This window comes from Pinus tabuliformis, chromosome 6, assembly GCF_031772625.1.
Source record: "Pinus tabuliformis cultivar Carrire ecotype Pingquan chromosome 6, CPIR1, whole genome shotgun sequence".
Classification (NCBI taxonomy): Eukaryota; Viridiplantae; Streptophyta; class Pinopsida; order Pinales; family Pinaceae; genus Pinus; species Pinus tabuliformis.
The window spans coordinates 1,862,809,116-1,862,826,589 of record NC_142292.1 but is presented as its reverse complement, the minus strand read 5'-3'; positions in this window follow the sequence as shown (position 1 = coordinate 1,862,826,589).

Sequence of the window (17,474 nt, the reverse complement as noted above, 5' to 3'; positions counted from 1 at the left end):
ATCCTCATGTTTTGATTTGTAAATGAATAATGTATCTATGACCTAATAGATGATAATGCAGCTAATGATATAAGGGAACAATAATTCTTAGTGATTCTCAAATAAGTATGAGACCCCCATGCTCAAATCTGTTGTTTACACCTGTAGATTACATATTTGTGATATGTTTGACAAAATTCAGGTCATGGCTAGTAGGGGTCCAATCTGAACTTGTCATTGTTTTGCAAATGCATCATTGTTATGTTGTGTAAATTCATTTCCGAAAGTGTCATTGAGTTCTAGGCAGTGACCTGGGCTTTGAGCCTGTAAAAGTGGCTCAAATCCCGGAGATGCAGGCACAACACTGGGCAGAAAAGTCCCTGGATGCATGCATACCCATGCTATCGGAGCGTCTAGATCCTCCTGGATGCATGCTTTTCCATATCAAGGGAGCGTTGAGGGGTTTAATGGTCTAAAAACTTAGTTTCTATCAGGGGTTGACTACTTGAGTTGTTGGGATGACTCTTGGGAGTTTTGTTGTTGATGTGAAAGGTTTGTATGGTGTGTTTTTGTCAATTCCACTTCCTTAAGGTCACCTAGGAGGTTGAATCCCATCATAGTAACCTCTCGTCACATGTTTAACCCTGTTGGCCAGTTACTTGGGTAGATGTGCGAGGAGGGTGTTACATAGATCATTGCAAGATGAAGAAACATGGGTGGGGTTTTGCAATCCAACAAGCTTGTCTTCCGTGCGTGGGTTATAATGCAAATCAACAGGGGAAACACCATGGAGGTGCTTTACAAGAAGTTGATGAACGATGCAGATGTGGAACAGTTGAAGAGATAAGAAGGCGAATAGAAAATGGGGCAACGAAAACCAACCACATGTCACACTCAGATAGGTGCGAGGAGGACAAAATTTATGTGCTTTGATTTGTTGTAGTGAACAGTGCTTGAAAATCAAGAGCCCATAGAGAGAATGCCTTTGGCGTAAGTATTGATGTTGAGGACTTTTGGAGAACTATGTGTCACAAACATATGTTTGCCCAATGTTTCAGATGAACCTTTAAGCTTCAAGCCCCTGAATATGGGTGAAGGGTTCACCTGAAACGTTGGGCAAACATACATTTGTGACACATAGTTCTCCAGAAGTCCTCAACATCAAAAATTTATATTATAAATTTAGCAATTTATTTCAATATATTTACTAATTATTTGATGTTTTATTTATGTTTTGGTATACTGTGTTTTTTTTGGCTTTCCTTATTGTTCACATGAATAACATGTTTTTATTGCAAATTTTGTAATGGAATTCCTCTCTATTGTAGTATATTTTTCCCATGGTATTCTTCTCTAATATAGCTTATTTAAAGGCTAATAATTAAACAAGCCTAGATCCATCTTAACTTTGGATCTACTGAGTGTCTAGAGAGGCCAAATCCCTTTTCACACTGAAAGAGGTTTGCACCGCAAGAGATTTGATCTCTTTATGCACTTGGTAGATCAAGAATTAAGATAGATTTAAGCTAGTTTATTCCATAAAACAAGAGCAAGGATATTCTTTTGAGATACAATAGCAGACCAATAATAATTGTAAACTATATTTTTTATTTTTTATAAAAAAGAAGTATTTTTGATCAATTATAGCATAATTACTTTTAGTACTTTAATGTTATTTTTTGTGATTTTTTTTTTTAATTATATTATTAATTTTGAAAAACGAAAAAAATAAATAATTTATTTCCATTTATATTATTAATTTTGAAGAAGTGGAAAATAAATTGCACACTAAAACTCGTCATGTTATTTAAAAAAAATAAACTTGAACTGTAATCATTCCTTCTAACAACCCAAAAAAAACCTTTAACTAAATGAGTTGGATTTTTCAAATTTAAATTACCTTTGACTATCAAATTTGAATCGATTAGAACACAATCTTTTAATATCCCTTAATTTTTACAACACATGAAATGTTCACTACATAATTAAATGACTTCAATAAATCAAATACAAACGTATAATTATAATGATAAAGTATTTTTAGATTTTATCAATGATGTTATCTTTTTAACATAGATGTATAAGAAAAACTGAAAATAGTTTCATAAACAAAAATTAATCGAGAAATTTCATATTAAATGAATTTAAATTTAGTTTAATATAAATAGTTAATTTTTTGGGATAGAAAAGTTTTTAAATAAATAGTTTCTGGGATCGCTCAAAAACTCTAATGTCTTATTCATGAATGAGAGGTATAAATTTGTTGAATTGAGGCTTCTGTGATCCATATTAGGTTTAAGTGAGATTTTTCAGCGTAAATCACAAGATATTTCATTTGTCGACGCATTTCGAACCAACAAGTGTGGTTCATCGTCAGGACAAGTTGAATGAACAAATCTGGCTAAGCATGTTAAATAGGTAGAGCAGAAACCCCAACGGCTATGACCAAGTAACGGCTAAATTTACAACGGCTAGATTTGACAGGATGAAAATTAACTAGGGTGGTTAAATTCTAAAAAGTAAATAGACCCTTTTTTAAACACTTATAAATATATGTCAAAAATAATCATAACCTAAAATAATTTACATAACTAGTTAGTTATCAAAGTTGATAAATCTAAAAAGATAGAGTAACTAATGGTTAATTATAAATATCTAGATATATAGGTCAAAGGGACTATTCCATCCATTAATGAATATTAAAATAATTATAAACCAAATCAATTTTAATAATAGTTAAATAAAGAAGTTATCCAAATACAGAGTAATAGGGTAATTTAAAATTATGATGCTATAAATGTATATATAAAGTATAAACTAAATTAATTTAAATAAATAGTAAGATATTCAAGTTATTAAAACTAAATATTTAGATTAGTTAATTATAAAAGTCATACATATTCGGGTATAAATAGTAAGTTATATTATTAATTACATTTATAAAATTAAAATTAACTCAATGGTTAATTTAAATAAAAAATCGAGTAGTCAAAGGGTTAAAAAATAAAATAAAATAAAATAATAATAATAATAAATAAATAAATAAAATAAAAATAAATAATAATAATAATAATAATAATATAAAAATAAATAAATAAAAAAATAATAAAAATAATAAAAATAAAAAATATCAAAGAACAAAGGCTGAAAAAACCTAGAAGACCATAAGAAAAAACAAACTAAAGGAAAGGGAAGGCAGGAAGACCACGACTAGGAGGAGAGGGCTGGGGTCCAGCAACTACTGATCTTCTAGCCATCCTCTCTATTAAGATTGTTTGGTCTATTTTCGATCTCAAGCGCTTCCCTAAATTTCTGGTGATGGAAATGGGACACACGAGCAATCACACTAGCCTCCTCGATGCAGACATGATGATTGGTTTTCTCCACATGCTCTGCTAAAGCATAAGACTTGGCCCTTCTATGCTTGAGGTCAGCTGCGTGCTCACTAATCCTTTGATTAATGGAACGACCTGTCTCATCAATATAGGGAGTCCCACATGAACAAGGAATAATATACACCCCTTTCATCTGGAACGACCTGTCTCACCAATATAGGGAGTCCCACATGAACAAGGAATAATATACACCCCTTTCATCTCCTTAGGGTCGATAGGATCCTTCACAGATCTGAGGGACTTACGAATGGTGTTGAGAGGTCTAAAGGTCGAGGGGACATTATGCTTTTTAAGAATCCTCGCAATTCTATCTATAGTCCCCTGAAGAAACGGAAGATGGACACCGGGTTGTTCAATTACAAAGGAGATATGGTTCTCCAATTATGTGGGTTGCTAGTTTTCCTCATGAATTTTCAATTTCATATTTACAATTATTTACAATTCACCATAATCTCAAAGGATTAGGTGTCTAACATCCCCCCCCCCCCAATCTAAAGAGGTGTTTTTGAGCCTGAGCATCATTTTGAGCTTTTCAATTTTTCCTCTTCCAAGTGCTTTGGTGAAGATGTTTGCAATTTGCTCATTTGTAGAACAATGTCTTAAATTAATAGTTTTTGTCTCTACATGGTATCGAATCAAATGATATTCAGTGTTGACGTTCTTTGTTCGATCACGGAATTTGGGATTCTTAACCAAACTTGATTGTAGAAGTATTGTCAACAAGTAGAGGAGTTGAGCTCATTTGTTTCTCCTACAAGTCTTCAATTATTTTCTTGAGCTACACATATTCATTTGTTTCTTCTACGATTGCCACATATTCTGCCTCTGTTGTGGAATCTGCTAGAACTAATTGTTTGTGTGACCTCTAGTAGACAACTATTGATCCCAGACTCATGAAATACTCTAAAGTTGAGACTTCATTTTACTTATCCCCATCGAAGTTTGAATCAAAATGCCCAATAAGACTGAAGTCGTCCACCTTAGTGTACTTGAGTCCATAATCTTGAGTTCCCTTAAGTATCTCAAGATTCTTTTTGCAGCAGACCTATGTCCCTCACATGATTTTTGTATGAATATGGAAAGGATGCTAACAACATATGAGATATCTGGTTTAGTTGTGGTGAGGTAGGTGAGACTTCCTACAAATTGTCTATACTTCATTGCATCCTCAAATTCATTCCCTTCTTTCGACATAAGCTTCAATTTATGTTCCATTGGAATGGAGAGAGGGTTTCATTTTTTCATGCCAAATATGTTTAATAGTTCTCCAATGTACTTTTTTTGGGAAATAAATATGTATTTTGGATTTTGGATGACTTCAATACCCAAGTAATAATGAAGATATCCAAGTCTATCATTTCAAGACCTTTCTTCAGTTATTTATTCACAAATGCAATATGTTTCATTGTTTCTAGTTATTAATAGATCATCTACATATACTACAAGATACACCACTATTTTGCCAAACTTTTTGACCAACAAGGTTGCATCATCAAGATTGTAGTGTTTGAAATTTAACTTTAGAATATGCTCAGTTAGCTTTTCGTACCATGCTCATGTTGCTTGTTTTAGGTCATACAAGGATTTGATGAACTTTCATACATTTTGTTCTTATCCCTTCACAACAAAACCCTCGGGCTGAGACATAAAAATATTTTCTTTCAAATCCACATTCAAGAAAGTTGTCTTCACATCCATTTGATGCATTTTCCATCCATTATGAGTTACCAAAGAGAATATGGTCTGGATGGTTGCCCATTTTGTTGTGGGAGCGAAGGTTTCCTCATAGTCAACACCTTTTTATGCAAATACTTTTCCATGAGCCTTGCTTCGTGCTTGTTAAGTGAGTCATTTGATTTATACTTGTTTTTGTGACAACCCCACCCAAGGTTTTGGTATGAGCCACATTTTTAAAAGGATGTAAATATTTTGCAATGTTTGAAATAATAGATAAAAGGGGACTAAGTCATGGGACAGAGATCCTAGAGATGGGGATGGAGAATTGTTGCTTGGGATGTTATGGTTTCTTGTGCAAAGAAGAAACCTAAACTTTAGGATAGTCATTAAAGGCTGGTTGGTGCATGAAGTAAAGGGACTAGCTCCAAAATTAAACGGGTTGAGGAAAAGTACTCACGGCCATGCTTGCTTGAGAAAAATACAATAAGCAAAAGAGGACAAAATTTATGAGGGGCTGCAAACAACAAGGATGCAATAGTAAAGGAAGGGGCAGGAATGTTGACCAAGAAAAAGGAGGAGGTATTCAGGAAAGGGGGACTCAAACTCCTAACGCACAACATTTGCAGAGGGAGAGAAAACGGGAGATCCGAGAGGAAAAGGGCATTCGAACATGGGACAAGCGAGGGAAGCAGAGACCCTTCTTCCACGGGGAAGCAAATACCTTTCTTCTACGGGGGGGAAGCATAACTTGTTCTTTTATTCGGGAAGCAGACCAAGGTGAGGACGAGAAGCGAACCTCCAACAGAAGCTTTTAACAAGCAACGATGAAGAGAAGAGAAGAGAAGAGAAGAGAAGTGGATCAATTCTCTATCCCTGGAGGCTGTGGGTTGAGTGCTAGTCTATGGAGCCCTGTAACAACTTGTTTTCCCTAGAGGTTGTGGGTTGAGATAGGATTCTTGGAACCCTGTAACAACCTGGGTCCGTGGAGGTTGTATTTTGAGACAAGAGGTCTCTAGATCCCTGTAACAGCTTGGGTCCTTGGAGGCTGTGGCTGGAATGAAATCCTTATAATAGCTTGGGATTTCGTGGAGACAGTGGGTTGAGCTAGCTACTCTAGAGCCCCGTAATAGCTTGGGAAGAGACCATCTTGAAGACAAGACAGAGAGAAGGTTAAATCACAGTTCCTGGTTACTACCCTGATTGATACAGTGGTTTCTCGACTCCCTAGGAGGGGGTGAAACATTGTATGTGCACAAGGGGGTGAGGTTGGGCACCTATGGACTCCCTATATAGGAAATGAAGAGATGAAAAACTGTGGGTATTGAGGCAAGAGGTCCTCTGAATTCCCTAGCATATATGGCAACTTGAGTGTGGTCCCAGCAGCGAGAATTACCCCCCCCCCAACTTTGGAATCTCACTTGGGGGTGACAACTGCAAGTAGCAGCGGCTGCAGCTGTCTATGGTTGGGTGGATATTCGTAGTCCTAGACTCATTTTCCTTGCATATTAAAAGATAAGAATTGCATGAATATTGATTGCAATTAATGGATTACGTTGCATTGTCATTTTTAATAGATATGGAAAAGCAGGGACTGCAATTATGTAGTTGTGTGAATACCTGTGGTGCAACTGTGAAGGGATATTACCCTGATTTGTATGTTGAATATGTATGTTTACATGTGTGTTGTGTTTACATGTAAAAGTGAATAAGTTAATAGCCTAAGTAATGACAATCATAGAGTATTTGCATTTACAGAGTAGAAAAAGAGCCCCAAAACAATGTTGCCTAAGCTATAGAGTAGAGGTAGACTCTTACCCTGAATAAAATGCTTATCTGTGTCAAAAATAATACAGTAGCTAAATTTAATGAACTCAATGATCTATTTCAGGCCCAAACCTTGAACCGTTAAAATAAGTGATTTCTGAGACCCTTTTTATTAATGTACAATATATAAGAAAGACCCTTTGTTGGCTAGAGTCGGTCATTGTAACATAAGGGTAATTGCTTACAAGTTGTTGTGCTAACGGGCAAGCATTATGTGAAGGATCAAGGGAGCGTTCATAAGGTTAGTCATGCCCAACGATCCTACTTCCATGGTCTTTAGCCTAGCTTGTGCATAAGCCTCCATTCATGCCACAGGAATTTTGGCGACGAGGACTACGGGTCCCTGCCAATAGCCAAATGCCTTGGCAACTCATGAGTGGCATCATGGAGCTACTTTTAAAGTTCGTGTGGACTCTAGAACCGTTAACATTTACGAGTAGAGGTGGTACTCTCTCGAAATATTGTGCCAATCTTGTGTTGGATATTAGATGCAGGAGCGCTTACGTCGCTATGTGAGAAATTTTCTACCTGAAGGTAGGGAAGGCTCGCGGGGTAGGAACCCCTCAATGTAGCTATCACCCAAGATCAAAAGGGTAATGCCATGGAACATCTTAATCTGACTTCAACAGAGTGGGGAGACCTTGAAGTAGATCTAGAGGCCAAAGAGACCTTTGAGACCAAGCCACGGTCGAAATGACTAGCTCGAAGAAGCTTGCGCAGTGGTGGATCCGGTCTCCAGGGAGAGTGAAGAGATCACTACTAAAGGCTTTGCATGGTGCAGAGTTTAAGTCCCTTTGACTAAGCCATCATATAATGTTAAGGGAAGGGCATTCGTTGTGGCACAAGGTAGTAAAACCCTGAACTTATGGGAAGGATCAAATAAGGCTTATCATCTTGCAGATCGGAATCACAAGTAGGAACACTTTCAATTGGAGCGGTTGGGTTCTCCTCTCACACGATTGGTCAAAGGAAACTTATGTGGACTATCTGTAGGTTCCAAGTAGCCAGGAAAATATCCCAGAGGTTAGAGGTCTGAAGGAAGGTTTTTATGGTAACATAAGTAAAGCAGTGTCGACCCCAACTTAGTCAGAGGTCGAGAGGTCAGGCTGTATGCTGACTGATAGATGCACAGTTGACATGTCGACCCCACTGGGTTGAAGGTCATGGGTTGGGCGGTCGTGAGGAAGTCAGGTTATGAGCTCCAGGATGGGCCAGACCCAACTAAGTGAGAGGTTGGTAGGTTGGGTTGTGAGTTGACATGTCGACCCCCCTAGGTCGGATGTCAGGATTTAGGACGTGAGGTGGCGCTAAGAAGTAGGGAGATGCACATGTCTAACCATACGCTCACCTGTGGGGAACCGCTGCGTGGCAGCGTGGAATTGGAAACCGCCATTCCTTGTGCATAAGCAAGGGAAAGAAGGAAATATATATAAATTAATGAAAAAAAAAAAAACTAAGGGTGCGACCCTCCTAATACCATTTCCATGAGCGGACAATGGGGACCAGATTTGCTAGTAATGACTCTCTTAGCTAGGTAAAGTAAGGGGGTATGTTACAATTTTTGAAGATCTACTTGTGGCCAATTGTTTTGTTTCCATATGGACGGTCCACCAACTTCCAAGTCCCGAGTGCATCATATTCCTTATACATGGATTCTTTCCATTCATCAAGAGAAAAAACTTCTTTGAAGGAAGTGGGTTCAAAGTCTATGTACAGAGTCTGTTCACAATGATATGAAATATATATGTCATCCACATCACTTGAATTGACACTTCCATTGTCATATCTAGCAAAACTCTTGGTTCCAGTGTTTTCTATCTCATCAGGATGGACACTTTCAAGTGTCTTTATCAACCACTTTGTTTGTTTGGGAGAAGGATTAGATGGCTCCTCTAAGGGTGTGGCATCATCAATGTTCAACTTCTCAACATTTCTAGGAATAGTTGGAAGACCAAAAACACCATTCTTTTTCATCAAAATGGAGATTGTCATAATTAAGATGTCCAAATCTAGCAGGCCATAAAATACTTCGAGACATTGTACCTTTGTTATCCTGAGTGAGATGGGAAAAATGTTGTGCAAAATATGTGGATGTCCCCTTTATCTTTAGTAGCATGACTTCTTCCTCTATGATCATCACGATCTTATTGTTGGAAGTCCTCCTTATCTCAACCTTTCCATCCAAAATATGAATGGAATGTAAAGTATACCACATCGTCTATGTTTTCATTAAATTGTTCAAATGCTTCTCTCTAAAATGTCATGTTCCCAATGGCCCCTGTATTAAGAAACCATGCATCTCTCCAAGAAGTATATGCAACGTTAAACACATCCTCATGCATTCCAATATTACAGTGAATGAAAATGAAATGAGTTGATTCTAGTGCATTACCTTTTGTTGGTTCTAGATATTTGTCTTGTTCTTCTTGTTCTTTGATCCTCTCCCATGGAATTCTACATGTTTTGGCTTCATGTCCATTTCTACCATAATGGACACAATGTAAAGTAGGTCTCTCTATTTGATTCCATCTAGCCTCCATTCATCTAAAATTCCTTCTCCCAAGTGCTCTTTTGCTGGAGTCTTTTTTGGCAGAAACAAATTTTTCTTTTTGGGCAATGTATACAATGTCTTCAGTGGACTGTGATGCCTGCTTCATATTTCCAAAGGCATTTTCTCTTTCTACAACCTTCTCAACCAAGGAGTCAAATGTCATGTTTTTCATACGGCCACTTGCTTGCAAATATTCAAGGTAGTGAGAGTAGGTAGGATAGAGGGCATTTATGAAGGTTGTGAGGGGGAAACTATATTAACTTCGATGTTATCTATTTCATGCATGATAGCTTTGATTTATGAGACTATTTCCATGGGGTCTTCATATTTTAGTTCAAGGTTAAAAAGCTTCACAAGAAACTATATAAGTTCTAATTCTAAATGAGAATCATACATATCCTTCAATTTTTTAAGTGCACCATATGAATCAGTGTCTGAGAAAATGTGTATGCTTGCCTTCTCACTTATTGTAGCATTGATAAGGGCTAAAGCTTTCTTGTTCTTGCTCTTCTAGATTGCAAGGTCTCTAGAAGATGTAGGCTTGGTTGGTCCTTCCTCCTTCAGCTTCACTTTTAATCCTAATTAGTCATCGGCCTTTTACGTGGATTCTCTTTTGCAAACTTCGTCCCATAGGTCATTAAAAATGAGTATGCACTTTATTTCTGACCCACTCTATGTATTTTTCCTTGCCAATTAAAACTATGCCAACCATGGAATTTAATGAATGCATGGAACTTCTTGTCCTCAAATTAGCTTTTGAATCCATCGAGTACAAATAAAGTACAAATTTCAAAATTCTACGTGTTTTCTTTGCTCCACTAGTGTAGTAGTCATCATCCTTTCAATAAAGATGCACATGTGAGGGTCAAACTCGAACCCATTTGAACATCCCAATGTATTCAACTCTGCAACTTGAACGTTTTTTTTTGTCCAATTCCTATGATGTTCAGTCGTTTTTTCCCTTAAGGTTGAACCCTGACCAAACTATGTTGGTTATCTTCTGTTAGATATTTGTATCAACCACCAAAAAAGACGATGATTGACCTTGCTCAACCTTCTCTTCTTCGCAACAACATAAGATTGGTCATTCGTGACCTCAAGAAAACAAAACTAAGATGCAATATTTTACTAAATTGTGTTCAAATTTAAATAGAACTCGACCCATGCACACAACATAGGCTTGCTCCTCCTCTACATGAATAAAATGTGATTTGTCAGAAATCGACTCCAATAGAAATATGAGAAATAGAAATCAGCCTTGTCACTATGAAAGATGTCATCAGATAACCTTATCACCAAAATAGTGCCATCGCATGGGCACGCACAAGCATATGTTGCAAAACTCATCAATAAGAACGAAAACTTCATGGAAGGTTGCATTGTTGGGCCTCTCTCACAAGGTTGGAATTTGATGGGCGAAATGGCCGTCACAAGCCATTTTTCCCATATTTTACATCTAATTTTTTGTATAATTGTCTTCCTTAATGTGTTTTTAAGTTTACAAAATGTATTTTTGATGGTTTACTATTTTCCGAGAACATTATTAGTACTCTATATCAGGTTGTGTTCCATTTGTATTGAGGTCTATCACTTGTTGAAAATAATATTTTGATTTTTATGCAGTGGTCCAACTTACCTAATGGTTGATTTTGTTGCTAGTATTTCCTTGTGAGCCTTCTCATAAATAACTGCAGCTTTCTCCCATGGTGGTTTATCCTACTAAGATTGGTTGTAATTGGTTGTAGGATAAGTGTGCTTGCTTGGTCTTCCCCTCCTCTCCACGATACACGTTGTTTGGGTTCATGGTTGTAAAACAATAATATGATATGCCTCTTTAATGATGTTTGGAATCCATCCTACTACAATAAAATCTCCTCTTCTCTAAGAATTATGTTATTGAATGCTAAATATGTTTTTGAATTTGTTTGGATTTCTTTTAGGGGCTTGCTTTGTGTTGTTTTGTTGAGTGAAGGTATCAATTGTAAGTTCCGCGACTGGCCATGGAGAAGAACACAATTTCTTTTCTGGAAACAGGTTGTAGGAAGATATTGATCATAGTCCTGCTAAAAAGGAAATTGGGTGTGAGTTGATTGAATGAATAAGAAGAAGGAATTATAATTTTCTTGGCACCCACTATTAGCTTGGTCGAGCAGGTAATGCATGTTCCACCTTTAATATTAGAAATATAGTTTTGGGAAGAAAATGAGAAGAGGAGAAAGTTAGCCTTGTGGGACTTTTTTATGTAATATGTAGCAATTTGAGGTGATTAAATTAAACAAGCACTTCAAAGTAGGGGAATGTTGTGTGCCAAGGTTGTTTACAATTGGACTATTGACAAGTGGAGGGTTGAAATAAACTCACATGAGCTATTTTGATTAAATTTTACACTCCTTTTCTAGAATGTTTTCTTTACTTATTGAAATATGTTAGACAACTCAACATATGGTCTCTAGTTTTGTGAGTAATTTTTAACGTAATTTATCTCTAGTTCAACTACAGTTATTTCAACTTCCATGGGAATGGATCCTAATATGGTTTCATAATTCTGTTTAGTAGGTGGTGTATATTTTTGGTAAAGACTAAGACCTTTTGTTTTGCCACTCTAATCTCTATCAGGGCCAGATGTGGGCTTCTTAGTCAAAAATTTGTCCACTTCCTGAATTTACTGTAGTCTCTTTGTTGATTCATCAGATCTCATGTTCAACATTGGACACTAGCATTATGATGGAAGTCCAGTTTCGTACTTATGACTAGTCCAATTCCCTATATGAAACGACTAATTAATATGTAAATAGAGGGAAGCAAGCTTGTTTTTAACAAAATCTTCGAGAGATCTTAGCTTTGCAGTTTAAGATACAAAAATGAAATGTCGATGCTTATATATTTGGCTCTAAATACCACTTTAGGACGTAGATGTACTATCGATTAAAACATACACAGATACAAGTGAATCAAAGATAACACGCACAGGGAAGAGTTGTGAAATCATATGAGTGGTATACTACTTCTAATATTGCTATATATGTTGGTTTTATTAGTTTTGGTGATGGATAAGATTTTGCTCAAACCTTGGGGTAAAGTGGTAATGTATAAGCTACTCAGACCTAGGGATTAACACAACATATTGTTTACACATCATGAGGCAGCGACTAGCTATCTCACCTATCTATCTTATTGAATTATTGTATGAGGCACGGTTTCTATCAAACCAATCAGAATACACTTTGAACATATTGTATACGTAATAACAAACTCCATTTGTGATGTCGTAAGGGCTTTATTGGATGAAAATGATGATGGATGTTCTGGAAACAGGGTATCCCTGAATCATACACATTGATTGAAAAGAATTCCAATGTCGATTGAAATTAATGAGACCAACTGTCAGCCACACTTTGAGATGCCTATAATGTTGATGGTGTACATGTTTCTACTTAAGTTAGATTATTTATTAAGCTTGTCTTCATTTGAATATGTTCAAGGATTTGAATATATCAAAGAATAAAAATAATATTTGTTTTCTAAGCTACTTCTTTATATGTAAAATTAATAATGATAGTTTCATAATGTGTAGTTCTTTTGGTAAACACAATATTTGTAGTTTTTTTCCAAAGACATCAACAACATTGATCTACTACAAATCATTATATAATGTAAATATTTTGTCTATACTCCACTGTATGGTATATTTAGACTAAAATTAGCTTGTATCATTCTTTACCCAAGTCAACCGAGAACAAATCATTCTATGATGTAGAGTTGCTTTACTTCTCCTCTACTCCGCGTCAAAGTGATTTTTAATTTAAAATCAACCAATCATTCTTCTTATTTGATTTAAATTTAAAATTATAACAAAATTGTCAAGGTAGGCCCCATTGCAATCTTTGTTATGAGGCATTGTCTATAATTTTTTTGAACATGACTTACAATCATGTACTTTTAATTTTTGACAATTAATTTTAATTTTAATTTCATTGTTAATTTGATTATTTAGAAATTTTGATATAAAAATAGATTTTAAAATAGAAAATATGTTATCATTATTAATTACAAATGAATAATAAGATTTATGATTCAATAAATTATTTGTGTTTTATGGTCATTTTTTTCTTATGATAAATGTGTGAAATTTTTTAACATAACGATGTTATTGAAGGGATTTTTTTAAATCAAAACTTTATTGATGAAGAGATAATTTATTATCAAAACATCGCTCATGAAGTGCAAAATTTTAAACATACTGTTCCTTGATAGGAAGTACAAAAATCCAAAATGTATAAAAAAATTGTCTAACGGATAAAGAGGAATCTCAATTCTAACCCTACTCTCTCATAATAATAAAATTCATTTTTAAGATATCATTCAAAATGTTGTCTTAATTATCCAAGGATATAAACAAACTTAAATAATAATTTTGCAATACCTTTTATAGAGGGATTCCATATTAAAGGAACTTGAGTTTAGCTTAATCTAAATAGTCAATGTTTTGACATCTCTTTCCAACCGAATGGCATTGTATAATATGAATGCCTTGGTTTTTTAAGGTTTTTAATTTATGTGCGGCATTGGGGGCATTTTATTTTTATTTTTTTAATATATTTAAAAACACTTTAGTTTGAATTTTTGTTTTAAGATGTTGAATTCACTACATAAAGAAGAGTTAAAATGATTAGTTATGTGATTTTGTTATGTTTTCATCCTACTGTAGAAGGTTTCTATGGAAGAGTAATTCTTAATCAAATTGTGCATTCAAGGAATTGCATAGGTAAGTAACAGAGTATCGGTTTACTCTATTTTTTACATATTCGATTGTTCAACGCACAATTATATTATGTTCCAAGAAAAAGAAGTGGATATATTTATTTGTGCTTATAAAGAAAAGTTACTTCTTTGATATTAAAATACATAATAGACATTGAGGCCTTTCTAAACTCCAATAGTAGGATGTTGTGATCTACAGGACTCGAATCAACATTTTCCAATAACACAGTTCGTTCACTCCACCAACACACTCAAAGGAGTTGTCCAGTAGCCTTGTGATGGGAGAAAAAGTTGGGTTTGTTATGTCCTCTACACCTTAGTGGATTAGCAATAGTTTGATACTCCATTGTATTCCTTTTAATTTTATGGCTCGTTGATTATTGAGAGAGGTTTGAAGCCCATATCTTCCATGTAGCTAAATCCTTGAAAAGTGAAATAGATATCAATTAGCATGATAAAAAGGACTTCTCTACCTAGTGAAACTAAAGCTAGAGAATACGAGGAACAAACCTTGATGAATGTTACAACCATTGGTTGGTAAGCTAGACGAAAGGACATATGCCCAAAGGACCTCATTCACAAATGGATGTAGGTATATGCTTGTTTCTCCCTTTGCATATACACCTACATGTACCCAACACCATGAATGAGCATATAAGGGAGGGGACTTGTCAATCATATAATCTACAACCACAATTTTTAACTCATTCATCATAAACTTAGAGTTTGTGAACAATTTGAACTATAATACATTTTTTTCTTCGTGTAATGCATTTCTCAAAGAAACCCACTTAGTATCTTCCCTCATTTTGACAATATTAACTAGGTTAAATCAAATTCTTCAAGGCACGGGACTAGGTCAACAAGTCAACAACTATATTATAAAGAGAGAAAGCATGTCACAAAGTGGGATTTCAAACATGGGCGAAGGAGGATAACGACTTCATCTTAGCCACCTGAGCTACATCCAATTGACTTTGAACTATAATACATAGTTTATTTTTTATAGTTTAGCTAGAACAATTTATTAATAATATACATGAAAGTTTACAAGCACCACCAACTGTGACTAGTGCTCATGCAAGATAGCTAACTATTTGTCAACAAAAATTTTAGTTTTTCTCTTGCCGTGTCACTCCCCCGTGGGAAATGGTTTGCGGACTAAAAACTAGACAACAAAATAGAGACCCTAGCAACATTTTATGGGTTTGAAAGCTTGATCTAGAAAAACCCATGCAATTCTAAAATAAAGCCTTGAGGGCAACATACTATAATATAGTTATGACAAAGAAAAAGACTAAATGGTGAAACTTAATAGTCATTCATGGGTGTCACAATCCACATTAATGAAGATTGGAGGATTAATTGTTAGATATTATGGTCCAAAAATACTTTAGTTTACAATTATATTTTCATATAGTTAGACTTTTCTATGTTATTAGTAGATGTATAAAAGAATCCTTTACTTGGTATTAAAAATAGGAAAATTGATAGTATTTCATTTAATGTAAGTGGACACTTGTCATTTGTGATAAGTTGTCCATAACAAATTTAGTTTAGGACTTAAGCTATTTAAAGTTTATTTTTCTCCTCATGAGAGAGTATTGAGAGATTGTTGTGGTGTAATTTTTATTTTTTTTTATTTTGATTAATAAAATTTAAGTGGTATGATTTATAGTGATGCAATTGGTTTAAATAGGAGATTCCAACATTGCAAGCTTTTGAAAAGCGCCATCTAATTAGTAAGTTGCTGATTAGTATGAAAATTGTATAGTTTTATCAAGGAAAAGAAAAGTGAATTTCTTTGTACCATATTTATTTGGGTGTGAATTCCAGTGTTTTCTCATACATCTTTTTCCCAATTGTATTTAGTTGATTTGAAACATCTACATGACATGGTCGAGTGATGGTGTGTGATATTATCATTTAAGGTTTATTGAGCAAAATCCATGTTGTAAAACAAATCTAAGGTCTTTGCAGGTATACGGTGGTGAAGCTCCCTTAGGAAGATATGCAGAACTGCCCATGTTAGATCCAAAATTTGATTGAAGCCACGTGTATCATATGATCATGATGTGACAAATTTGTTGCATCGGCTGTAATTCAAGAAAAGGAACTCACTCCGCCCAATAGATACAAAATTATCATTTGTTGGATTAGACCGGATGGGAGTTGCAGTCCCACTACCCTCAAGATTCTCTTGATGTCAAAGATGTTCAAGATGACTTCAACTAAATCAATTCGCAATAGGTTTTCTATCTTTCTATTGTTTTTGAATGAGTGTTGGTTCTTTCTTTGCGAGCATAAGAGATTAGCATAATATTGGTGTGATTAGGTGTAATGTCCTACTTCATCATATCATGCTAATTTTGATTAGTGTTTAATTAATGTGGAAATATTGACTTATAATTATTAAGTAAGATTGGTATATACCTACACTTGTGAATTTGTAGTTTTATTTTACTGATATGAGTTGTATTATTGTTATTATTCAATTCACAAGGTGTCTTCTCAAATTTACTTTTGGATAAGATAGGGTCTTCTCCAATTTATTTCTAAATTAAATATCTGTATTTCTATTCCCAAGACATTTTCTCAAATCTACTTTTAGATAAGATATGGTCTTCTCCAATTTATTTCTAAATCAAATATCTATATTTCTATTCCTAAGGTGTCTTCTCAAATCTACTTTTGGATAAGATATGGTCTTCTCCAATTTATTTCTAAATAAAATATATATATTTCTATTCCCAATGTGTCTTCTCAAATCTATTTTTGGATAAGATATGGTCTTCTCCAATTCATTTCTAAATTAAATATCCATATTTCTATTCCCAAGGTGTTTTCTCAAATCTACTTTTGGATAAGATATGGTAAGGAAAGTGAAGGACATTAAGTTAAAAGGATGAGGGGGTAGTCATGTCATTAAAGGTAAGTGGTTAAGATGGATGAGAGGAAGAGACATAAAGGGAAGGAGGATGAGAGGAGAAGGGGGAGATTTTAACAACCATGGTAAAAATTCCATGTAAAAGTTAACAATAGAAAAAATAATACCAAGGACATGGGACACGTATTCCAAGCTGAATGTTGTTAAATACATCCTAGTGTGGATGTTCATTGGTTTATTATGGCTAAGGAAATTGGCAAAGGCAATGGAAAACGCTTTGAAAAGGAAAATGTCATTAATTGACCTTTTATTTATGAAATAATGGAAATTAGGACAAAAGGAAGGTGAAAGGTCATAGGTTTTATGTGAGGAGGAAAATGAAGGAGAAAAATGGAAATTG